Source organism: Emydura macquarii, unplaced genomic scaffold (genome assembly GCF_026122565.2).
Source record: "Emydura macquarii macquarii isolate MOO-44397 ecotype Brisbane River unplaced genomic scaffold, CSIRO-AGI_Emac_v2 contig_1644, whole genome shotgun sequence".
NCBI classification, from domain to species: domain Eukaryota; kingdom Metazoa; phylum Chordata; order Testudines; family Chelidae; genus Emydura; species Emydura macquarii.
In genome coordinates, this window is record NW_027131781.1 from 15,927,789 (window position 1) to 15,955,000 (window position 27,212).

The following is a 27,212-nucleotide window of genomic DNA, read 5'->3' on the forward strand; positions in this document are numbered from 1 at the left end:
TGAATAAATAATCTATTACCTATGACAGCTTCAAGTTCAAAACTGAACTGAGTAGTATAAATTCACTTTCTTTCACTTCATCCCTAAAATAAACTGTGAAAGGCTTATTCCCCCATTAAAAAGGTTTGGGGGGAGGGGGATATCTGATGTATTAAAATAGTTATGTAAAACATTCTGTCTTAAAGGGAAAGGATGGAATCACAGCACTACTTCAACTTTGGGTGTAACCTTGTTAAAATGAAGACATATTAAACAAAATTAACAGGACAGAGGTACATACAAATCCCCCCCCCCCCCAAAAAAGCCAAATTTATTTACACTTGTGCATTACATTAATCACTGAATGTGAAAGGACAGTTGTCGTCACTATAAGGTTTCCTAATTCACTTTCAGATAAATACAAAGAAGGCTGCACTTAGAAGCTTTGTAGGACTTTTTTCCCCCTTCTGACAGCTTTCAAGTGGCAGCATATTATTTGGTTGCTGCTACATACAAAGTGTCTTAATTAAAGGTTGTCTAAAAATACAGAACATTTTCACAACCACATCTGCCATTAACTCTTCTGACACTCTAGTGGCATTTAGTACCAGAAAATTCTTTGCAGATTAAATAGAATTCCACTCTTCTTATGCACTGGCTTTAGAGCAATGGTTACACATTTAAACAGCATGTTTGCAATTGGAAAAGCATGATAATTACTGGAGGTACTGCAGCCTTTTCTACTAAACCAGCAAAAATGGCTATGCCACTCCTTTGAGACCCAGAGTGTGTTCCTATCACCAATTGTAATTTATTCCATTACTTTAGGGTTCATTATTTTAGATTAAATTGCAGCTTTGTCATGAGACCTGAGCAAGGGGCAGCATGTTGTTGTGCTGCTGCAGGAGCCTCTCTGCTACCACTTGCTTATTACACTACACCAGAAGTGAAATCCTGGCCTCATTTTAGTCAATGGCACAACTCCCACGGATGTCAATAGGGCCAGGATTTCATCACTGTTCTATACCCAGTGTAGTTTATAGCCCCTGGCATGCTGGTGCAGAAACGCTCTTCAGTTCATTGTGCAAGACTTTGCCCAGCCTATGCCTCTTCCCACCAATTCCCACCCACATGCATAGGAAGAGTATATTGCAGCCCCACAGAGCTATCTATCGTATAAGTAGCCCACCCAGAGGAGTAAAGGGGGTGCCTCATGCACCGGCACTCACCTGCACAAACAAGCTGAGCTATGAGTTGGCCCTTTATTAGCAGTTTGCTAGAGTCACTACCTGTAAATCTGTATTTGTGGTGCTTTGAAACAGCATTGAATTAAAAAAAAAAAAAATTCCTTTCTAAAAAATTCCTTTCTAAATGGACATTCGGCTTAAAATGATGCCACATTGTAACGACTGTAAAAATATCTGAAAAAGTCATGGTAGTGTATGAACTTGCTGATAAGAGTATTCCATGTGCAGGACAGATATGGGCAAAAGCAATGAAGCTGAGCAGATCTGGGACACAACAAAAATGAGAGGTTGCTTTACTACCCGGGTTTTCTCACCTAAAGATGCAGCTGACACTGAAAAAGGTTAAGATGGTGGCAAAAGCTGTGACAGGATTTACAGTGCATACAGTGATATTATGAAAGGTGGGTTACTTAACCTCAAAAGGAGAAGCATTAATGGGAAATTAAATGAAGAGGTTAAGATTAGGAAGAGTTAAACAAAATACCGATCAGTATCTTTTATGCTGTCCCGTGATGTAAAAAAAAAAAAAAAAACCTGGAATAATTCACCTGATTTAATGGCAGGCACTTTTAAAACTAAACAGGATACACTGCTTCACGCTGTCTGCAGAATTCACTGCCCCCACAGGTCATCAAGTCAAGTACTGCGGCTTGCTAATTATGACCAACCACATTTGAGTTGTGCAGCCTAAGAGAAAGGTAATTTTCATGTTTTAGAGACAGAGCTGATTCTTCAATGGAGCTAGAAATGGACAATTCCTATTTATATCTCATGTACAGTGTTGCACAGGTAACTTGATACATTAAGAGATTTCACCTTCCTTTGAAGCATCAGTGCCAGATATTAGACTTAATAGACCATGGTCTGAGCCACTGTGGTAAATTTTATGTCCCTATGATGCATGTACAAGATAGATGTTAAATTAATATAAATACAATTTTTTGCCTTGGAGCACTTTTATTGTTCTGGGTTTTTTAAGTTATTCTTTAGATTGCAAACCCACCAGGGCAGGCCTTGTCTTTTTTCCACAGTATCTGGCACAATAGGGCCTTAATTTCAGTTGGCTGCTGCTATAATGCAAATATTACTATCATAACAGCTCCAGATGATGAATATCATATTGTTACTTCACTTGCCATCCTTTCAACTTCACCCTGACTGCTAGATTGATTATGACATTCTCAAAGGAATAGCAGAATCAGCTTCATTTTATTTCAATATATTGGTGCTTCTGAAAAGCTGGAGGATTTTGAAAGTTTGTTGGCTGAAGAGGAATTAAAAATTTGATATTAAAACCATCTTATAGCTTTACTTCAAATTAACCCCTGGGCAGATGGCCAGTAACAAAGGGCAGAATGCATGATGGTGTGATTTTGATCTCAAAATAGATCTTAAATGGTATGTAGTCTCCACACAGGCCCTCTGCACGGGGGTGAATTTCACCCCCAAAAAATAGAGGTAAAGAAAACAATGGCAAGGAAAGAGTGAGCCAGAAAAGAAGGTGTGAATAGAATTAAGACAAAAAAATTGGAAAATTGCACCTGTTTATTTCTATTTAATAGTCGTGAATTCCAAATGTTTTAATCAGGAAAATTTAGGGGAAAGAGTTTATGGAAGTCATTTAGCCTGATTCTCTTGGTTAAAAGTTATTACAGTGGCAAGCAGAATATATGGGTGAAGGCCTGCCCCTTCAAAATCAACAGGAGTTCTGCAATTAACTTCCATGGGGCCAAGATTTCACCTTGTTTTGTAAAAGACAGAGTAGTGGAAGGAGGAGGGTGTTACAACTGAGTGCATTGCTTTAGAAGAGATAGGAGAAAAAACAACAACTTACCTATGCCTCTGAATTTCCTTGCTCTGTTATTAATGTTTTTCAGTTGTTTTCAATTAAGATAAATGTCTGAAACACAATGGCATTATGTTTGAACTCCTTTCTGTTCAATATAAGTGGATTTTAAACAGGAAGCCGACAGTCCTTTTGAATGTGAAACTTTGTATTAGAACCAAATGTAGCTCTTTAATCTCATTTGGTACATATACTAAAGTCATTATTGCTTTATGAAGCCTTTTAAAAGATTTATATACTCCATCAAATTGTACTTATATGGCTACTGCTCTTTCTTTTAGATTTCAAACTAAAATAGAAAAAAAATCTTCAATTTCTTAGAACTGTTTTATTTCCTTTTATCATAAAAAAAAAAAAGCTGTTAAGTGAAGTCATTTTCTCCATTGTGGTTTAAGGCTGCAGCAGTTCTTGTATGTCTAACAAAACACACTTTCCTTACTAAAAAAAAAAAAAAAAAACAAAAAAACACCCTACATACTTTGTTTCCATAAAATTGAATTTCATCTCATTTTTCTGATCACTGTTTCCTAGTCACCACATATTACCTTTGAAAGAAAAATAACTAGACTTCACACTGTTACTAGGAATTATGGGCCAGATTCTGATACTGTAACTCATGGTGAGAAGTACTTTGACTTCAGTGGAACCCCGTCATGAAGTAATGGGATTCTCAACATGAATAAGAGTAACCGAATCTGGCCTTTCTAAGGATAAATATTCTAGGTGATTGGAGGGTAGACTAACTACAAAGGAACTCTGATATATTTATTTTTGCTTAGGCATAAAATATATCTGTGTTGCTGATTATTACCAGAGATGCAGTCATAACAAAGGAATTCAGTATGAATAGTCAGAATCAAATTCTGAATATCTAATGAAATAAACATATATTAATAATAAACTAAGGTATCAGAAAAAATAAAGTGAATGAGTATTAAAGGGAAAAAAGGAATAATAATAAGATCTACTGAAAAGTACATTGTCTGAATACTAATTGCCATCCAACTAAGTTATGTGATCACAGGGCTATATTATTAATTATTGTTGTTATTACAGTAGCTCAACCAAGATCACAGCCCGCTTGTACAAAGTGCTGTGCGAATACTCAGAGAGACTCCCCACTCTAAAGAGCATACAAACTAAACAGACAAGCCAGCCAAAGGGTAAGCGAAAGGAAGCATTATCATCCTCATTTAGCAAATGGGAAACTGAGGCATGGAGAGATTAAGAGACTCACTGAGGCCACAGAAGAAGTTTGTGGCAGAGCTAAGAATTGAAACCAGATTTCTAAGTGACAGTTCAGTGCCTTAGTCACAAAACCATCTTATATAGCCCTTCAATTGTGTCTTTAGCATGCTTATGCATAGTTTAAATTTAACTGTGGCCAAACAGGGCTCTAATACAGTTAATTCAGCCGGTGTGGGAAGGGACAAATAGTGTTAGAACTGGAAAAGAAATGGCTGACCAAACCATGTTACAGCCCCTTGTGCCAACAACCAAGGTTTAACTGTACACACTAACATGATTTAAATGCAGTGCAGAACAGAGAAAGCCAATGTAACAGTGTCACGCCCTCTTCTGCTACCATCCACAGAAAATGAGGGAACATGAAAGGAAGCTGGTTCAGAGAAAATAAATCAGGTGGCAGAGGGTTCATTTTGTAGTGTCCCAAAAAGAGATTGAGTCAGCAAGTATTTTTTACTTTCCTCAGTTTAGTAGGAACTCTACTGGGACCATAGGACAAAGCTCCCAACAGATGAGAGAGAAGAAATTCCCTTTTCCTTTCCTGGTGTTTTTTGTCTGAGACCCTTTGCACAAGTCCTGGAAAGAAGGGAATTACCAACTTCTTTGCCTCATTGTTTATCTGTCTGTGCCATTTCTTATCCAACAAACATTCCCACTTCCCCTCTTACATTTTTTTCTACCTACACCTAATCCATGCCTAAGGAGCAGAGCCCAGAAACAGAAAATCGCAGCAGGACCATTTGCAGCCGTGCCAAATATTCCAGGCTGCTGCACACCAGGGCTAATGATAGAAATGCCAATACTGACAAATTCTGAACTGGGGAGGGACAGACGTCCCTCACAAAAGCTGTATGGAAAATGGTGCGTTTTATGGGACTGATTCTACTGTTATATCTGGGCAGCTCCATTGACTTCTGTGGAATTGCTCCGAATGTACATCTTTTTGTGAGTCAGTCACCCTCCCACAAGCCCACCACCCTCCCATCTATAAAACACTGTTCAAACATGGCCCAGACATCTGTTTTTGATAGAATGTCGGGATGTGTTCAAACACAAATGATTACTTACCCTTCTGGGTTCCCATTGGAAGGGGCTAATAAAAAAAAAAGTAGCAGAGAGATCATTGTGACCACAGCCAATGCAAAAGCTCCTATTAACCTCACACAGGAAGGGTTTGAATGACCTACTCAGAGATGTGATAAAGAACTCTCTCCTGAGCCTGGAGAGGGTCACATTCACAAAGACCCAGTGTTTCCAGTGCGAAGAGTGTAGGAAACCCACCCTTTCCATTTTGGGTGGAAAACATTACTACATGAAATTGTCCAGGCCCAGCCTCCAGAACGAGAGCATGAAAGAGGGTATAGAGCGCCAGCAGATGAACGGATGGTTCCTGAGAGCAGTAGAGCTTTGATTCAGGGCTAGATTCTGCAACCCTTACGCATACTGATTAGCGCCATACCCCTCAAATAGTCTCACTGCGATTGGATGAACTAACTCAAGGAGCAAGGTACTACTCAGTGTAATGCTAGTGGAATCTGACCTCTGTGTAGCTCAGTCACGGTAACTGGTGATCAAAGCATTTTTCTGGGGGAAGGGCACAGTTTGTCTTGTATGCTAATCAGGGCCCTCACATTGCAGGGGAGGGCAGGGGAAGGGTACACTTTATCAGGCCCGGAGGCCCTGGGGGCCGGCCCAGGCTGCAACCTCCATTACCATGAGGAAAAAACTGAGGCTAAATTGTAGATCATGCCTGAGGATATTTATAGAAACTTATTTCCCTGTATCTATTGTTCAGATCTTGTGAGATTTTCTGGAGCCAGTCAGAAGCAATGTTAAGCAGTCTCAAGCAACATTCTAAACAGTGAGTTGCTGGGCCAGCCCAGGTCTCTCTCTAGAATAGAGAGTGTGTGCTTGTGCAGTTAAACTAGGACTTGTAGTTTGAGACAGAGAGATAGAGAGAGAGATTTGTGCTCCTCTCTGCAACATGGCCTAGCATATCAAGGTCAAGAACTACCAGTCCCAGAGTTCTTTGTGCATAGGCAGGAGGGAGGGACAGCTGGTGGGAGGGGCAAAGAAAAGCACCATAAGACAGTGGGAGCCAGTGCTGCTGCTTTTTCTTCTGGTGGGATTTGCAGACCCAAAATATATGTGAGTAAGTGTCTAATTCACTCACAGTCACCCACATACCCCATACTGCCATGTCTGATGGTGGCTATACATACAAATCAGGCAGCCAGAAACATAAGAAGGTAAAATAAAGGGAACTAAAAGAAGCTAAAGGACACCAATCTATCCTCCAGTTTTTCAAATCAGACAAAGCCTTTCTGCAGTCAGGCAATATACTAACTAGGGAAGCAGGTGAATAAAATCAAGATGAAAATTATTTCAATATAGAGACTGTGTCTGTGGCACATGAAGCTCAATCACAAGCAGAAGCACTGAAAAGGTACTTCAGTTCATTTTTATGCCTTTTGAGGACTAGCTTCTGGTACAAAGTTCTTTCAAGTATTGAAGACAGAAACAAGATTTTACAAGTCAGAGGAATCTCTCTTGAATCAGAGGTAGCTCTCATTGCTGATATTATTGAAGAAATAAAAAACTGAGATCAGTGGCCCAAAATTCTACAGGAAGCATGTCTTGTAGCAGAAGGCATGGGAATTTTGGCACAATTGCCAAGAAGAGAGGAATGAAAAGGAAAAGATTTCATGATGAGACATCTGAGCCTGAGGAATCATGTTCTACCATCTCTAAAAATGAACCAGAGTCTTTATTCAGAAGGAATGTTTTTGATGCAACTTTGGACAATGTCATCTGTGTATTAGAGCACAGATTCAAAGCAACCAATAACATTTGTTTGACATTCCATTCAGTCCTAAAGTATGTGACACTAGAGCCTGAGGAACCGGAAGAAGCTTCTAAACGTCTACTTCCGAAGTATCCTACAGATCTTTCTGAGATATTTCCTTGTGAAATGTTGCACCTGAAAAAAAAAAAAAAAATCTTCAAGTCTACTTTTGGAAAAGAATATGAATTACCCCCATTTATCTTATTAAATGAGATTTACAAAAAACGACTGCAACTAATTTTCAGTGAAGTGTGCATAGCCCTACAGATTTTTTGCGCACTGCCAGTGACGGTGGCAGAAGCTGAAAGAAGTTTCAGCAACCTAGCACTCATCAAAAACGGCAGGCGTTCTACAATGGGGCAAGAGGTTAAGCCACCTAGCTATCTCGTCTATTGAGTGTGAACCTGCAAGAGAAACTGACTTTGGGGGGCTAATTCATGATTTTGCAATGGAAAAAGCCAAAAAATAAAGCTTTAAAGTTAATTGGCCTAATTATAAAATGTTTGAAGTCACATTGGTCCATTAGAATAAAAAAAATCAAGACATTGACAGGATAATGACCTTTATAATGACCAAAAAGTTACAAAATAGTCAGCAAACTTGTAGGATTCTCCGGCTGGGTGTTATGTTAAACAAAAATAGCAAAGAGTGGGGGGCACTTTTCAGAAATGTAGAATATGTAACAGCAATTTCAGAATTCAAACTTTTTTCATGGCTCATGAGATTGTATGTATGGGATGAGGTATTGTGGTATGTGTGTGGGAGGGGGCCCATGTTACAAGTTTGTACTGAGCCTGAAAAAATTATGCTTGGGTCCTGCTCACATTCAATCCATAAACAGAAAAAATACTTACCAGTATTATCCTTAAGGCTGACAACAGAATGGTAAGCTTGCATTAACTGGAGTATTTCTCCGATGAATGTATCTGCTTGAGGATATTGTTGTTCTTGGTGAGTTTTTCCACGAATTCTAGACAGGACAGTTTAAAGTTCGTTTTCACAACAAGAATGACTTTCACATTGAATCTCGATTTCTCTGCCGTCCACACGTCATTCATCAGCGAGAACACTCTGTCAACAGGCGCATTACTGCCTGGCAGATAGAGCATCGCTTCAGCTAGTCTTTTTAGGTTATCGTGGGGTACCTCGGATTCTCTGAAATGTGTCATGACTGTGTTCTAGTTGAAAGCAACTGACGTAGCAGATGCACTCCATTCACCTAGTTTCCCCTTTTAAAAATTCATTAAGAAAAATCACTTAATCAAATAGAGGATCTTAATCAATGGTTATGTTTCGGCATTTCATTTGCAGAAGAATGCCTTCTCAATCTCAGACCTTGCAGGCACTTTTTTCAAAAGCAGACAATTCAGGTCTTTAAGGTCTTCTGCGTGTTTTCCCTACGCATGTATGTATTTAACGGACATGTCACAAAAAGATCGAGAAACATTAAAGTATGACTCGTGTCAAGACCCCAGCCCCTTCTTGCTCCTTTAGTTGTTTTCTCACTAAAACTGCTACAAAGTCTTCCTCATACCTTGCAGATGGCTTCTTTTCCAGATTGCTAAGGATGTCAGCAGATTCCACTGCACAGCGATCTTCCCCCTCCAGCAATTTTATTGTGTCATGGAAAAGTAACAGATTACCTTGAACGAAAGTGAGCCAGAGTTCAGTAGTAAGGTCTTCAAATATCTTCCGAAGAACTGGACACTTTTCTTTTGAGAGAAAAAATGACTTAAGTGGCTCATATAATAGAAGTACTCTTTCTAAAGCAGGTAACATTGAGAGCCACCTGACATTGCTGTGCCCCAGGATGTTTTGGTATTCTTGCCCCACAAACTCACAAAAATTCCTCAGTCTTTCAACTTGAACAGTGAAATTGTGAAAATATCCAAAAATCTTGGTAAGTATATATTCAACATCCTCCAGGATTGTATCCAAAGCAGTTTGAGTACAGCCGTGAACGATATGAGTGGGACATCCGAGGCCTATCACTTCCCACTGTAAGGCTGCCCTGACTTTAGTGTGCACATTTTCTCTCCCTTGTCTGCATAGCCCACTGAAGTTTGTGTTTGTATTATTGGTAGAGAAAGCCACAACCTTATTTTCCAGCTGAAACTTTTCTACAACAGCAAGTATCTCCAATTAGTTCAGCAATTAGTTCAGCTATTTCACCTTTTAGTTCAACAAAATCAAGTAGCTTTGTCTCCACGGACCTGCTTCCATCATATGCCTTGAAGTAACAAACCAAGATAGGTAGCAATTTTACATGTCCATCATTTGATGCATCAACTGAAAGCGATACAAACTCAACATTGTCCAGATCATGTTTCAATTCATCTGTTGCCCAAGGTATGAATACATCTGTGACAATTGCATTACACTTTATCCTCACACAACTAAATTTGGGATTGTAGAATTTTCTATTTAAGCTCGAGATACAGTCCACTGATCTTAAACTGTGTTTGTGAAGAATGGTGTGATAAGCAAAACTTCCCTCTTGTGTAACATGGTCATATTCACTCTGTGTCAGCTCAACTTTACGAACAAATGAAGTTACAGAACTTGAACCGGCATGAACAGTAAGAGTGGATTTGTGTTTACTTCTACCTTCGTGTTCTTTTACCGATGTCCTGCCTCCGCTGGAAATGGTGAATACGGAATGGAATATTGTATATAAGACAGATGTTTCTTTTGCAGTTGGTTGCAAGAAAGAAAATTCTTTTTGTAGTTGATCGTTGAAGTAACACTTATGTTTCTTAGACAGCACAATAGCACTTCTGCAATTATCATTGACATCACATGCACAGTGAAACTGACCTTAGTATGGGACAACTTTGTAGCCATAGTTACAGTAACATGTAGAGAGACAGACCAGGTATAATTGAGCACGCTAATTATATACAGTATTTATGCCATATTCATAGACCTATGATTTCAATACAGGTAAAATCTGAAATGTAGCGCAGAGGTTACATTTTATTATTTGTATCACATTTATTTATTACAATCTTGCCTCATTTTTAAACCACTGTTTGGTGACAAAGCCAACCGGGGACATTTCCAGGGACAGGTTATAGCCGGAGACAGAGTACCTAAATCGGGGACATCTGGTCAGCCTAGGTTAAGGCTGAACACTGATACTTGGCTGCTACAGCAGCTGACTTAGGTGGCATAACATAAAACAGTCCTGCAGATGCTCTAAGTTATGCCAAGGCATAATTTTGGCCCATAAAGAGCCCTGGATCAAGGAAGTGAAAAATGACTTTGAGCTACCTTTCCCTCCAAAGAGTGCAACCTTTGTTCAGATCCAGCCAGTGGAAGATTCCCCTGATGCAGGCAAGTTCCTATGTGTTGTTCAGCCACTATAGTGGCTTCTACACCAATCCCCTTGCCAGTTCTCTGAGCAATGGGAATGATCAGAGTTTCCATAGGCTTTGGTGATTTTCCAGGTGCCAGAATGGCCCCAGGGGGTCATTGGCAGCCAGCACAATTTAGAGAAGCCTTCAAGTTGCTCTAAACTGTGCCTCAGGATCAGCCCAGTGCTCAGCAGCCCCAAGATTGAGGGCAGAGATAGTTTAAAGTCTTCTAAGCTGTCCAAGCACAAAAAAAGAAGGACTCAAAAACCTAATCTCATGAGCGAAGTTACAGGAAAACAACACACTGTAGAGGGTTTGATGTGATAGGAGATGTAATGTTTCACCTAGATATATCCATGCTAATTATTTTGTCTTTTACTTCAACTGCCATTACCTACTACTTAAATTTACAAACAGATAACTAACTTTTTACCTCAGTCACCTGAGCAGAACATCTCAATACAATCATACTCCTTAGATGCATGGTGCAGGTTACCTGACTTTAATTTCAAATCATCAGTGCATATTTTTTTTAAATATAACCTGGGACTCAAGACATAAAAGCACAAAAGGATTTGGACAACAGTTAATAAGATAAATATTTATTTAACTATAACATTAACGTCTAATTTATTTTAAAACTATAGATTCTTCAAAAGCTCGCTCTTTTTTTTAAATAATCAAATTGAAGTTTTCTAAGTGTAATTTAAGTATATGGTGATTTTTTTCTCTCTCCCCTTTTAAAATAAAACATAGGTATTTAACTAAACATCGGCTCACTTTCAGGTCTGGGTTCCTCATTGTACTTACCTCCCAAGTGCTTTCAACGACTTGTACAAAATGTAAGTCATCAAGTACAGTTGCGCAGACACAAAACATTCACTTGCTATCATGTATCTTTCATCAATTCATTTCTCTTGTGCTAATGAAGGAGAAATTACACAACACTATCTCAGCTGATACCATAGTAACCCCTGAATCAAAGTTTATTTTATAGAGTCTAGTTTTCAGAGCTGCAAAATAACTCTGCATTCAGAGTGATGTTGGAAGAAAATAGGCTTTGTCTAACATTGGGGATAAACTCCAATTACAGCCTTCAGTGTAGCCACACTAGTGCAAAACCTTAGTCTAGGCAGCAAAGCTGCTATTTGCTTTGAAGGAGGAGACAGAGCTTGAAACTGGGGTAAACTGCACTGCTGCAAATCATAAATTTTGCCAGTGTAATCAGGATCTTCCTGATCTTGAAGCATCCAGCCCATGAACATGCTAGAGCTTCAGGGGAGTAGTGTTGTCATCTTTTCTTCTCAGTCTCTTCCTCTGTGTGTATTTATATATATATAAATATATGCTTTGTTAGCTGCTGGTCTTAAGGCAGTTCAGTGTTCCATGGTTATTTGTAGCTTGGCTGTTTCTCTCTGGTGATACAAGCTGCTTTCAATTCTAACTTCTAATTTCTAGCTTTTCTCTGTGTTGTTCATAAAATGCTGCAAAACAAGAGGAAACTTCCACCTCACAAGCACACACATTTCAGTCTTGTCTTTGAGGGTGGTAGCTGTATGTTAATTACATCACCAGTCTTCTAGAAGAACATTTAAAAGGGATATGTAGCAATCTGTGACCCTGAGGCGACTTTTCTCAGCTGCCCCTTAAATTATCTCCACCTAGCTCTGCCCAGACAGGCAGCAAAAACTCTCAGATAAACAAATCTTGAAACAAAATCTTTACAACCAGGCATACCTGTTGAGGTAGGGTTTTCTCAGTGCTCCTCCACAGGTTGGAGATAGAATCAAACAATTCCATATCATTCTTTCCAGTCTGAGAAAAGCTAGCAGGCAACCAGTCCTCTTCCTGCCAGGATCTACCTTGTTATGAGGGAAGAGGAAGGTTATATGCTGCACTCCTTCCCAGAATTCCAGAGGGGTAGCCATGTTAGTCTGTATACAGCAAAAGCAACGAGAGTTCTATAGCACTTTAAAGACTAACAAATTTAATTTCTGCAGGCATAAGCTTTCATGGGCTCCAGCCCACATGCTGGAGCCCACGAAAGCTTATGCCTGCAGAAATTAAATTTGTTAGTCTTTAAAGTGCTACAGAACTCTCATTGTTTTTCCTTCCCAGTAGTTATCCTAATTAGCAGAGAGGCATGGAAGCCCTGCCTGCCCTACACTACAGGATTCCTCATCGTAGGCCTTAAAGAAAACAGTAGCGGGGGGACTTTCCAGATACCAACTGTTACCGCATAGATTCATAGAGTTTAAGGCCAGAATGGGCTATTGATCACCTAGTCTAACCTCCTGTATATCACAAGCCTTTAACTTACACCCAGTTATCCCTCTCTTGAGCCCAATAACTTGTTTTTGGCTAACCTATATCTTCCAGGCAAGCATCCAGTCTTGATTTTAAGTCATCAAGAGATGGAGAATCCACTGCTTCCCATGGTATTTTATTCCCATGGTTAAATACACTCACTGTTAAAAATTTGTGCCTACTTTCTAATTTGAATTTGTCTGACTTCAGCTTCCAGTCATTGGTTCTTGACATGCCTTTCTCTGGTAGATTAAAAAGCCCTTTAATATCCTGTATTTTCTCCTGTGAAGGTATTTACATACTGTAATCCAGTCATGTCTCAATCTTCTTTTTGATAAAATAAACAGATTGAGCTCTTTAAGTCTCTCACCGAAAGGCATTTTCTCCAGCTCTTGCATCATATTTTTGGCTTTTTTTCTGCACTCTCTCCAATTTTTCAACATCCTTTTTAAAATATGAACACCAGAACCATATGCAGCATTTCAGTATTGGTCACACCAATGTCTTATACACAGGGAGAATCACCTCCCTATTCCTACTCACTACTCCCCTGTTTATACATCCAAAGAGCTCATTAGCCCTTTTTGCAACCACAAGACACAAGGAGTTCATGTTGAGTTGCTTGTCCAATATGACCCCTACATCATTTTCAGATTCAGTGCTCTCCAGGAAACAGTCCCCCAATCTGTAGATATGGCCTGCATTTCTTGTTCCTAGATGTATAACTTAGCAGTTGGCTGTATTAAAGTGCATTTTGTTTGAGTGGGCCTACATTACCATATTGCTCTGTATGACTACTGTTTAGCACTTCACCAGTCTTTGTGTCAGCTGCAAATTTTATCAGCAGTGATGTGATATTTACTTCCAGATCATTGATGAAAATGTTGAATAGCATCAGGCCTAATATCTATCTGTGGAACCCAGCTAGAAACACCCCCGTTCGATAATGAGTCTCCACTGACAAGTACTGTTTGAGATCTTTCAGTTAGCCAGTTATTAATCCATTTAATGTGTGTTTTACTGATATTGTATAGCGTGAATTTTTTTTTATCAGAATGCAGTACTAAGTCAAACACTTTACAAAAGTCTGAGTGTATTATACCTATGCAGTTAATCTTTATCAACCAAGTGTGTAATCTCATCAAAGAATGAATTCAGGTTTATTTGACAAAATCTAATTTTTGTTTTATGGAATTAATTATATTCCTATCCTTTAATTCTTTATCAATTGAAACCTATATTATTTTAATCCCTATTCCATCATTTTGCCAACGACTGATGTCAGGCTAATTGGCTTTTAGTTACCTGCTTGCTCTTGAATATTGGCACAACCATAGCACTCTTCCAGTCTTCTGGAATTTCCCTAGTATTCCAAGAGATAAAAATGAACAGCAGGGGGACAAAGATCTCCTCATTCAACTTTTTCAGGATTCTTGGATACAAATTATCTGGGCCTGCTGATTTAAAAATGTTTTGCCCTAGTAGGTGTTGCTTAATACCCTCCTCATTCCCTAATGGACTGGAAAGTACTTCATTATCCTCAGATGACATAAGTCCATCATTCTGCTTCTTTCCTAATTCAGCACAGAAATATTTATTGAACACTTCTGTGGTTTCTGCATCGTTACACACGAACCACTTCCTCTCTCTCAGTATCTGCCTCTTTCATTCCCTATGACTGTGTCTGCCACAGAACTCCTGGACTGGGGTTGCCTGGTACCCCATGACTTCCCCCTCTGGCCTTAAAAAGCCAGTATATTTTATTACAGGATATAATTATTTTTAAGAAACTGTAAAATTACTTTATTTAGTGACACAAGTAGAAAAGAAAGAAGAAATTAAGTGTTATATGAATGCAATAACTGAACATTGTCTAGTGACTGTAAAAATCCCATAACAATGGAAAAAATTATTACAGGCAGGTCTGAAAATAGAAAAATGTCAATATACCACAATGGGTCAATAAGGCATGAAGAACTATAAGGTAGCTGGCTTGACCACATGATTGTACAAATCAGCATATCAGACTAATCATGAAATGGACTGTACTCCTGAACCCTTGGTAGTTTTCATTTAGAAATGCAGGAAAGGTAATCCATACCAACAACCCATATGGTTGGATGATCTGGAGGCATAACGTAAGCATGTGCTCATTGGTTTCCTTATATGAATCTTGCACAAACAGCATTGTTGTTCATAGTAATAGAAAGAGAAAGAAAACACCCCAGAGCAAAGAACAAGAACATCGCTTATCATTTCAACATCTATGCAAGTGGCTAAAGATAGTGAAAAGGAAATGAACAGATAAATAACCTTAAAAAGTGCATGGTTGGGAGAGAAGGCTGAGCAAATCTGATGTTGATGGCAGAAGTCATACGTGCTTCTGCTATAACAATTGAATAATCCATTAAAATGTTGCAAAACCAAAATTTTGATCTTTTAGCAAGATCAAAGAAGATGCTAATTGCCCAAGCAGGAAAACAGAGACAGAACAAAAATGTAAACTATAGCACACCATAGTAAAGAGATGAAATTCATGGACTAGCCTTGCTTCTCCACAAGGTCCAAGTAATCATTCTTCTGCAGTCCGAATGGTTATGTTTCACAACATACAAATAGAGAAGTAGATAAGAACATAAATATTCTTGCTGCAAGATTGTAGCACTACTTTATTTCTGAGAACTGAGAATAATAAAACACACAAGAACTCAAAAACAGAGAGAATAAAAATCAGGCTGCTCCCTCAGGCAGAAAGGCACAACTCACCCCACCGCGCTCTAAGTTGACCTACTTTGCTCCCGCACTTTTGTACAAAGCCCTCTGGCCTGCAGGCCAGACCTGGAAGTCCCCTGTTCTTAAAGGGATAGCTTGCAATTTCAACACAATCCTCAATATGCCATACTAATCAGCATGATTTTCTGTGCAAAGTAGCTTGAAAATTCGTCACAAGAAAAACTTGACTCTGTAACTGACTGGAGGCAGCACAGATTCATCAAGTTGTCAACCACTTGGAAAAGAGCTGCTCTATGAAACTTTATGCTTATTATGGTGGAGGAAAAGGAACATTTACTTGCCTCCTGAACAGAGCACATGAGGTAAAATCCTGGCTCTTCTGAAGTCAATGACAAAATTCCCATTGAAGCCAGGATTCCACCCAATGAAGCCAGGATTTCACCCAACTTTTAACATCGTATGTTACGAGGAATCAGATTCCACTACACTGGCACGCCAGCCATCTCCCCTCACATGTCACATGTCATGACTACAGGTCATCTGTAAACTATGATGAATTGTGTAGTCAAAGGCTGTGGAGAGCGCATTTAGGGATTAGTTTTAGTAGTAGAGGAGGACAAAAGAGTTGTATATGACTCACTGGTAAATAAAACTGACTATATAAATGTCAAGAAGATGTGTTTTGTACCCAGTATTTGTGATCGTAATGTTAGTCCAATTTGACATCTTAATTTCTGTGCCAAAAAATCAATACAAATATTTTACAGGCTAATAAAAAAAACAACAGAATTCCGGTTACTCAATCTGTAAATAACCCAACATACAAGACATATTCCATTGTTCATACTACGTAATGTTACTTACGATTCTTCAGAAATATAAATAAATGGACTAGGTAAATTTCAGATGTTAGTATGCAATGTGTCTAAAGCAATCCTGCAGTGATTGGTATTTCTTCTAATATAATACCATGTAGCTGTTCTGTTACTGGAACTCAGTTTTATGTAATTCAATCTGCTGCTAACATGAAGAAATAGTAACACACTAAGCAAGTTCTGAGAGACTTACAAATCAAAATGCTCTGCGTTGTTGCAGCCGTTGTCAGCCTAGCTACTGCGTATTTACTAGTCCCCCCCATTTCTCTATCTGCAGGATAGTAAAGAGAGGTTATTGCTGGACACTATGGCCCAACAAAGTTTGGCAATTCTACTGCTTCTCACAAGAACATAATGCTTTGCACTTCTATCATACACTCCAAACTAGGATTTTAAGTCCTTTTAAATTTAAACTATGAATTCATTTAGCCTCACAATGTCCTTATTATTTCCATTGTACAAATGGGGAAACTGAGGCCACAAACATTAAGTGATTTACTCAAAGTCACATCGGGCTCCTAAGTAGTACTGCAAGCAGAATGGAGTTTGCCTCATTCTCTGTCCTGTACATGAGCTATAAGACCACAAAACGGGGTTCTCTCACTATGAGGTTCTCTAAAATGTTTTCAGTCACCTTGAGTTACATTCCACTCTTTGGACCAGTTGCACCAATGATTCAATAATGCAGTGTGGCTCTTCTGGAGCAAAGGTTCCTCCAGGAATGGTTAGTAACCCACGAGTGCAGGCGGCAGGGATCCTCACTGAACTGCAGAAATGCCACACTAGTTCATATTTTTGTTGGTTTTTTTATTATTGCAATTAAAAGACATTTTTACTCTAACGAGAACTTGTGTCATCTGATTTACCAGACACAGCCGTCTCATTGCCTGACCTTTCAGGAACAGATTCTGTTCTCAGGTACACCAGTATAGAGCTCAAACAAGTGACATAATTTCTCTGGAGTTATGCTGGCTTTACCTCAGTGGCTATGACTTCATGGGCCTGTTTCGTCTGTCATTTAAACTGATTTTAAATCCACATTATTTTATTGACTTCAGTGGAGTTATTCCCAATTTACAGCAGTGTGAGAACAAAATCAGACCAGCTTGTCTACAAGACAGCAAAGTCACATATCTGTAAAACACAAAAGGTCAATTCCTTTCTAACACCCATGTGAACTGGGAGTGACTCTATTCAGTAGTGGAAAACTAGAATAAGTGAGAGGAGACTCAGGTTCCTAGAGTCTTGTTTTTACAGCAAAGAATGGGTCAATTCAAACCCTGGTGTGACTCCATTAGCTTCAGTGGGGTTACACCTGGTATATATTAGTTTTACTATGTGCTTCTTTTTAATATCTGTTAACGCTGATGGAAGCCACATTCATTTGTTGATACCAACTGGAAGCTTCAGCTAGTTTTCAGCTTTGCTGTCATATCACTTCCATTACATCAATTCTATTAGCCTCAGACATTGCTTATATCAAGTCTTTCTGATCTTCCTGGCTAGCCTCATGAAATGGATAATGAATTGTTATTTTTGGATTATGCAGTCTTAACAAAACAAATTGGCATCCCAGCTTGTCATTTAACTACCTTGCAAGTCTGACACAAGAGTTTTCATGATTAGTGGATTTTGATATTTACAGAAAATTGGCACTTAGATATTAACCTGATATTCACTACATATTTCTGCCTCGTAATACAGTCATCATCACTTGAAGTATTCACTCCAGATCTGAAGCACATAAAGGCCTGGATCCCTGGCTATGGCTGAGGAGCCTACAGTGCAGCTCAGGTTGGAGGTGAAAGGGGCTTCTGTGCTTCTGGACTTGTCCCCCAACTGCAGTAAGTTAAGGTGACAGTGAATAGCCTAAGGAGTCTAATATGGTATCCAGGAATCAGCAGGGCATAGGAACATTATGGCCACACTCCCTTTGACAGCAGCAAGGAGAAAGGAGCCCAAACACCACACTAGCTTTGTGCCACTAGAGAATCCCACTAATGATCCGACTATGGTCAGTTACACTGGCTCTAAGGCCATAATCTGCAGGTACCAGGAGATACATTAAACTAACTACAGTGAGATGAGCAGAGTTATGCAGAAAAACTCACTCCTATTTGAAATCCTGGTTAACCATTAATAGCCCTACTCCAGTTAAGTCAAGGGAGTTTTGCCATTGATTTAAATGGGTGTAGTATAGAGCTGTGTCTCTTTAATAGGGGGTATCTGAGCAATAAAAGGCAAATCCAGATCCACTCTCTGTGCTAGAGACAGAGGTTGCTGGATGTGATGGAGTTATGCATGGGTATGCTGTGCAATGCAGAGCTCAAAGCAAAGATGCACCCTTTAGAGCTGTATTCAGAGGGCACAATGGGTGTGACACTAGTGTAGCTGAGGGACTTTGGGCTGAGATAAACTCCACAGAGCAGCTACAGAGCCATTCTATGACAGAAACATTCCTCTCTCCCTTCCTGCATCTGCCTGATATCCTGCCTGGAAATTAAAATATACATTTCAGAAAGATTAGTCCATAAAACCTAAATTTTATTATTCTAATTCTCTCCTGGCATAAGTGGGCACAAATTCCATTGAAGTCAGTAGAAACGGTGCCAGTTATGCCAGGCCTAAATTTGGCTGTTGTTTCTTTGTTACATATTTCATTTGGATTTTTTTTCCCCACAAAAACCAAGTACAGGTTACTTGGACACTGCCTCTATGCTACCTTAAAAGGAAACAAGTAAAAACAATATAAACCTTATAAGATAAACAGATATTTATGCCCTGGCTTCATAATTAACAGCTGCAATTTTTTATATTAGAACCCTATTTTCAATGGGCTTATAACCGGACACACAAATTAAACCATTGTGGGCTGAAAATTGGCTCGCAGGATTTTGTTCTTGAAGTTGAGGCCTGGAAGTTTTTGTCTGAAGACGACAAAGAGAACGAATAAGGTATGGGTAGTTTCATGTCTTTTTGCTCTCTACTTAGAAAAGTAATAGCTGGCATTTTAAAAAAACACAACCTAATTTTACCAGCACTTAGTCTTTAATATATACCAGCAGCTCTTGATACTTTGGGCAAGGTGGGGGGGGGGACTTTTTAAAAGGCAATAATACATGAATACAGATGTACATAAAGAAAGAAGATCTTAAACAATACTAAAACTAAATGTAGCTTTAAAAGACCCTTTAAAAACAGCTGTTTATGTTAGAGATTTAATTAAAAGGTAATTAGTTATACATTCTACTTTGAAAAGAACAGGCGTATTATAGCCCTCAACTACAATGAATTCCCTTTAACATTCATACCTTGCCTTCGCCAGTAAAAAGACAAGTCTTTACAATAAGTGTTATAAAGATCAAATAATCTATGTACAATTTTACAGTCTAAGTGAACATAAAGAAATTCTTTACACAATGGTACAAAACCCTATTCATTATACTTAGGGCATTTTAAAGCTATTTTGTGTTTTTGTATGTATACAAGAGAATAATGAATAGAGGGAAATGGCTGATCCTATTATAAATAAATGATGGATTCTAATGTTTACCGTAAACTATTGTGTTTAATATCAGAATCCTAAAATAGTTCACCAATTACAAATCAGTCTCCTGCCTTTAATTTTCATTTACATGTTGACATACAAACATGTGTGTGTGTGTGCGTGTGTGTGCATACACACAACTATAAGGCCCTAACCACCAGATAACTTTCCTCCATGGCTGATGGCCTATGGAAGCTCCACTGACATGCTTTGCTAGGGAACTTCAAAAGATTATTTTAATTCCATCACGGAATTATTGCCTCAGTCATAGCCATAGAAATCCATATTAGACATCCATGGAGCATTAGGCATCCCATGGCTGCCAAGGTCCACACAGAGAGGAGTCTAAGACATTCCCCAAACCAACAGTCACAACGCTCATGGGGAAAACATCAGAGCATATCCTAATACTGGGCAGGCCGTTCTCTGGATGACTGAATGATGGTTAGCTGGGGAAGACGTGAAACCTGAAGCAGTCTATTCTTGGCACATAGCTCTGTTGCTTACCCAGGGAGAAGATGAAATGGGCCATTAGGCCTGAAGACCAAAACTGGGGAAAAGGTATCCAATAACACAATGAAGATATACGCTGAGGCAGGCACAAAAGACCACAAATCCAGGTACTTCTAATTTTTACACTTGTAATGATCCTGACCTCTAGCACTTGTTTCCTCATCTGGAGCCAAGTCATAACTGTACAGCAGCCATGCAGCAGCCCTTGGGGTAGCTGACATAGATGGGCAGGAGAAGCATAGACAGTAGAGCAGCATGGAGAGTGAGAGGCTCCTGTCATGTTCAGCTGTGTGCCTCACTTCTGAAGAGATTTGTTCACTTTTGGATTCCACCACAAACCACTTTTTCTCTTTAACAGGTTGATCTCCTGCAGAGCCATCCAAGAACAGTGTGGTTCAGAAGGTGGAAGAAATATTCTGCTGAACCAGGCCCTTAATTCAATTTAACCATTTATTGTATTTGTATTTTATGTATTTTGTATTTTGTAAAATTGTATTTTATGGCTTAAAATGTGTTCAAATTTGTCAACTATAAAGTGGTTTAATAATTTTATATGACTGAGCTTTTAGGAAGAGACAAAACAGTAAAAAATAAGGTTGTTTGTTAGGTTTCAAACATACAACTTGTACTTGTGCAGCAATTAATTTTCCTAATGGTTTTAAATATTCCTTGTGGCCTCAGTTTTCACACAAGCCTGACCACTTGAGCAAATCAGACATGCAGCTGCTCATGTGCATGTATATTTACCACAGTTTCAGTCACAATCTTGGTAATCTTGCATGCAACATTACACAAAATTGGGTTTCTATTGCACACTCTATACTACATAATAACAGCAGTGGCTTATACAAAAGTTCCATTGTCTAAAGGAAAGCTTTTCATATTAAAAGTTGCAGCATTCGATGACCTTCAGAGCCACAACAGCATCAGCTTTTCCCACACCAAAGCACAGACATGAGAACCAAGAGCCAGCAAACAACGGATTGCATTACACTGCCAAAGCCCCTACCCTAACAACTTCACTTGTAATGTAAGACATCAGTCTGCACTCCTTACTCATACAAGTACTCCCACTGAATTCAACATTCCCAGCCATATGAGGAAGGATTACTGGATCAGGTCATGATATTCTTCTCATTTTACTTAAACTTTTACACCACCATTAAAAAACAAAACTGTGGAAATTAAATCAAAAAGTGTTGCAGTGGTATTATATGTACAATAGCAAAAAAATCTGAACTCAGGCTGCCTTGCCCTGTACTTGGTGCAAACTATTGGGCCTATGTGAATGATATTGTGAATGTACATTCTTCTGAGGTACTTTCAAGACCTAGCCATGCGTGTCTGATACTGCATTGCTTGCACACCCAAAAGTCCCATGCAAGGCAGTGGGAGTTTTGTGTGTGTGAGGAAAGCAGGTTCTGGCCCAATATGATACTGTTTGTTGTACCCCAATATACAGGAGTACTTAAATTCTATGTGGAGATGAGAAGTTGAAAAACTGTTGGTTGTAAGTAGCTTGCAATAGTATATTTGTCTGCACTAGAGCAGTAAGATTACTGCATATTGATTATAGATAACTGATTAATTAGGAAACATCAGTAACAATATTTTGCACTTACATCAGGACTTTCATCTCAGGACATGAAAGCACTTTACAAACAACAAGTCTTTAAGCTTCACTATGAAGTAGGTAGCATTAGTCCCATTTTGCAGATGGCAATACTGAAGCATAAATTAGATTAAATGAATTACCCAAGCTCTCATAGTGAGTCAGTAGCAGAGGTGGTGATGGTAACTACAAGTCCTGAAATTCAGATCCTTGTTCTAACTCCTAAAGTGGTAATGATTTATTTGCTCTTTTCAGGCAAATAGTGGAAATAGTTTCTAAATGTAATGGAAATTTTCATTACTCTCTCACAAAAAGATATTTCTAGACAGTCATACTTTAGCTGAAATTTTCTTTTGACAAACGTAGTTTCCATGGCTTGGCTTACCTGTCACAATATAAAGAACCCTAAAAATCAAATAAAAACACCATGTAGACGTAAATGAAATCTAGCATTTCCACCATTAACTCAGGTTCAAATTCAGCACCTTTTGTGATGGGTAAAAGTGAATGAAACAAAAAGACAAAGGACAAGAGGATCTATTCAACCATTCATGGCAGGTAGATTTACACAGGCAATTCCAATGCAAGCTAATGTAAGTGGACCACATTATTCCCCCAGATATGGATGGCAAAAGAGTCCCTTATAGCTAAGAGCTGAAAGCACTTTACTATATTGTAACTTCATCAGAGATTGAAAGGCAGTAATAGAAAATATAAAAATCTCTATTTTTTCTCAATTTAAAGCTAACCAAGCCGCTTTCTCTGGTACATTATTATAGAGGCCTATAAAGCTCCTCAGACAGCAAATCAATCATACCTGCAGCAATAAAGTTACAGAATACATTTAACAAGACTTGTATTTAACTGATTTGTTTTCTTCACCAATAATTACAACATTTTCTTAGCAGCAGAGACATATAACAGTATCTCACTTACAAAAACATTTTGGGAATGAATATTATCTGTACACCTGGATCAGGATTTATATGCAAACACACTTTATTTGCCATACCGCAATTTACTGGAAAGATCAAATCCTGCTCCAATGGGAATTTTGCCATTCACTTCAGTGGGACCAAATTCAGCTGTAAGGTCTAAATGGTCATGAGTAGCTTCTGAGGCCCTGATCCTGTTTTGTGATTCAGATTGCCCATGAATCAGTGAGTCCCCTGAGAAGGTCCAACCAATATAACTGCACAATACAGGTCAGAGACTACATTTGTTCTCACAAAACTGCACACACAAACCCCATATTTGCATGTTCAAATCTTGGTCAAAACATTTAAAATATAATTAAAGTAAATAGTGAATATTCCATATACCACACTGATTAAAATATGAACTTTGCTTTTGTGTATTACATATGAATATAGGTTGTTCCACAAAACTTAAGCAAGCGTAAACTTTATACATTTAAATCAAATTTAGAAATTAGATTCTATTAATTATTCTATACAGACAACTATGAAAACCTAATTAAAATCTTTGATCTTAAGCAATAAAACTACAATAAACCCTATCAAGTTCCAGTGATATTTTATTAACATAAATTACCAAAAATCACTCCACTAGCTATATTTTGTTGTACTCAGTTGAGATTTTCAAGCAGTCATCAATCTCTAATGGCACACATGTATCCCTACAGTTATCTATATGTGTATAGACACCTGCATGCCCGTGCATGTATTATTATAGACTTCAAATGTCAAAAACTGATCTACCTGCAATGGAGAGAGGACTTTGGACTCACCACTGTGGGACAGAGAGCGCCTCCTCACTTCAAAGCAATTTGAGGGCACTCAGCACCTTAAAAAAAGTGCTTCACAGCTTGCAGGTTTGTGCCTTTTGTTAGTTGCCAGTTGGATTGCAATGAACTTGTGAATCAGCAGTTCAAAACATTTGATCTTCTGAAGCATCAGATGTACTTTTACTGCTTTGGAGTGAAACTAGTCTTTGTTGCCTAATTAGAGCCTCTCTGTTAGAAGGACAATGAGCACAGGAAACATTGATACGTAGAAGTAGTGTGAATAATCACTTTTTCTATTTCAAAGTGACCACTGAAATACAATACATGTGTGTAGGCAACTGGAGAATGGGGCGGGGGGAGTGGGATTTTAGCTCTCCCCTCCTCCTCAGATAGGGACTGCATTAATAAAAAGGAAACAATGAGTTTGGAACAAAAGCTCATTAGCCTACTTTACTGAAAATGGACCAATTTAAGAGGTACAAAATAACTCATTAAAGTGATATTCAACAGTTATTATTTTAAATGCTAGCACACAACCCACCCACCCCCAATAAAAAAGTATCTACTCCTCTGTAATTCTAGGGCTTAAGCCTCTTCCCAATGAATTAAATAGCAAAGCTCCCATAGATTTCCATGAGAGTATGAGCAGTCTTGGCTATGATTTCACATTTCAAAATGGAGTTGACTGACGAAATAAGCAAGAGAAAATAAAATAAAAAGTAAACCAATGCACAATTCAGTGTATATACAGTTATACAGATTTTTTGCTGTTAGCTTTAGACTTTGCTGGTGAGCTTCATTTCAATTTATTGAAAAATATATTTAGAGTAAATTTAGATTTATAATTTATCTGGCTACAAAATAGTATAGTAGAAAGACATTTCTCCTAGTAAGCCTACACTAGCTTTGATGTCTGATTGTTATACAAATTTTAGGGAGCACAAGATGTGGACAGAGGAATAATTAAGATTGGGATTTCATATATGATAATTATTACAACTATATATTTCTCCTGTGTTCAAACTAATTATATGTGTACACTCCATGTACCATACACTAGTAAAATCAGACAGGAATATACACAAAGCGTCCTTAATTTTTCTCTGGTTTTGGCCAACAAATTGGAACTGCCAAAAAAAAAAAAAAAAAAAAAACTCAAAACATTTAATTTTCCTTGGACATTAAAGTCTCAGTCCTTCAACCTGTACCTACACAAATAGCCCTTACTCTCATGACTAATCCTGACAAGTTCAGTAGAACCAGTTGCCTGAGCAAGGTCTTGAATCCTTACCCACAACTCTCACCACCAACCACTCAGCAGCACCTGAAAAACAAACTAATCATTGTTCTGCTAGATAAATATTTAAATATATATTTCCAAGTACTCAATTAGAAAATTAACTTTGACCTCTTCTTATGCTTTGACATATCCCTGTACCAAACTTCGGGTCCTATTTTAGTTTATTGGGGGGGGGGGGGTGTCTGATCCCAGGGATCAATTCTCTAGGCAAATTGTCCCTCTTGGGGCAAATTCTGCACTGATTTATAGCCCCTGCAATCCCACTGAATTAACTGGGGTATAAATCAGCACAGACTTTGGTCCAATATGTGTGGCACTACATGGGTCATCTATATGTAATTCACTGTCTAATTTTTGCTAATATACAATGGGTCTATACCAGCCTATGAACAGGGGATATGTGTCTTGTGCACATAAACTAACAAAGCAAAGATCAACACATATTAGAGTGAACACTGTACATGGCATTATGCCTCAAAGAGACAGCCTCCACCTGTGAGTAGCGGCAAATGCTCAGAAACTGTTTGCACAGTCATGGGGAACTGATGGTAGAACTGCTTCAGACAGAGTCTGCTGAGGCTGCCAACGTAGGATGCTAAAAAGCTGCTGCCTCCACAGCTCCTGCTGCTGTCAACACACACATTTGGGAGATAGGACAAAAGGCGCACTCCAGATCATCCCATGGCTAAATGAGGATAATCCAGACCAGTCCCTCCCCAAAATAAAGTGATTGTTGAAGAGAAATTAACACACTCAGTCACTGTAGGTACTGTGGGCATTGCAAAGGGACATCCTCCCTTTTCAAACTGACACACACATAAAACATGATCATGTACTTCAACAGTTCCTTGAAATGTTGCAAGGAAGTCAAAAAGGGGATCTCAGCCATAAACATGGGATTTCTTTTTTATTACCCACAATAGATTTGATGAAGAAAATTATTGAATAAATCCTGCAAGATGGATGTTGAAGGTGAGCCTGCTTACATTTAATTAACTGGGAAGGAGAGAGAATCAAGTTAATCTGTGTTAAATGATGACCCTGTCATTCTGCCCAGGTCAGTGCAACTTTAGTTACCTCCAGTGCAAGTGCTGGTCATTAAAGAACTATCAAGGTAAAGTCTCCCTTATGTGTATTATTAATAAAACCAATCATTATTGAATTGTAATATTTGTAAGTAAATGTAGATTCTCCCCTCCCCCACTTCCCCCTCCCCCCCATTTCATTAAGGTTGGAAAATTACACAGACTGATCAGATTCACTTTTGTTTTCTGTATAGTCATTCTCACACTTTCTGGCTCACATACACTAGCAAACACAGGGCCCAAACACTGTGGAAAGGATATTTAAATCCAAACAGCAAATTGACTGTTTTAAACATTTCAATTACATTTTCTAAAACCTTTCATTGAGAAAACCTACACTTTGAGTCTAAAAAAACTTTCTCACAGTAACCCTTTAAAGTCTCCATTTTTTCCAAAGTTTTAGAGTACTTGAGAATATACATGGAGGATGTTTTTTTACTTCAGCATAACTGACAAATGTCCCAAGGGAAAAGTTAAAATTAAAAAAAAAAAAAAAATCCACAACACAACAACCAAACATTTCATATAAGGTATAGGCTGCCTAAAAGTAACCAGGACTGTTTTGGAATAAAAAGGTAATTATGTAAAATAAAAATTCACGCACATAAACTATGTTACAAGTTTTTTTGCTATCCTGCTAAATGGTGCACTGGCCTATTTTAAAACAAACATTTAAAATGTATCCATGTCTGTATATCAAACATGCACAAATATGGGTTATGCACCAAGTTCAGTTAAGCAGTTTGGATACAATCATTCCAAAAATACTGCAACATTTTCACACCTGGCTTTGCTGATTAAATCAGGAAACTTGTATACTTTCTTCAGTCTTATGCCACTAGTTTGCATTATTAAAAGTAAACCAACTTTACAAAGCAATAACTTGTTTATTAAAATAAGCTTGTCAACACTAATTAGCCTGCAGCACATTCACCAAATACCAGGAAGCAATTTCAGGAATTTAGGAAAATATAC

At 38.4% G+C, this 27,212-nt stretch overlaps 1 long non-coding RNA gene across 1 annotated transcript in view; it reads right to left on the minus strand.

Annotated features, from left to right (window-relative positions):
- The window catches only part of LOC137158341 (uncharacterized), a 110,152-nt gene extending 97,829 nt beyond the window's left edge, over positions 1–12,323 (minus strand). The window contains exon 1 of the long non-coding RNA XR_010921379.1: positions 12,256–12,323. This is a non-coding gene — a long non-coding RNA (uncharacterized lncRNA). The remainder of the gene's footprint in view (positions 1–12,255) is intronic.
- Between the last annotated feature and the right edge of the window lie 14,889 nt (positions 12,324–27,212).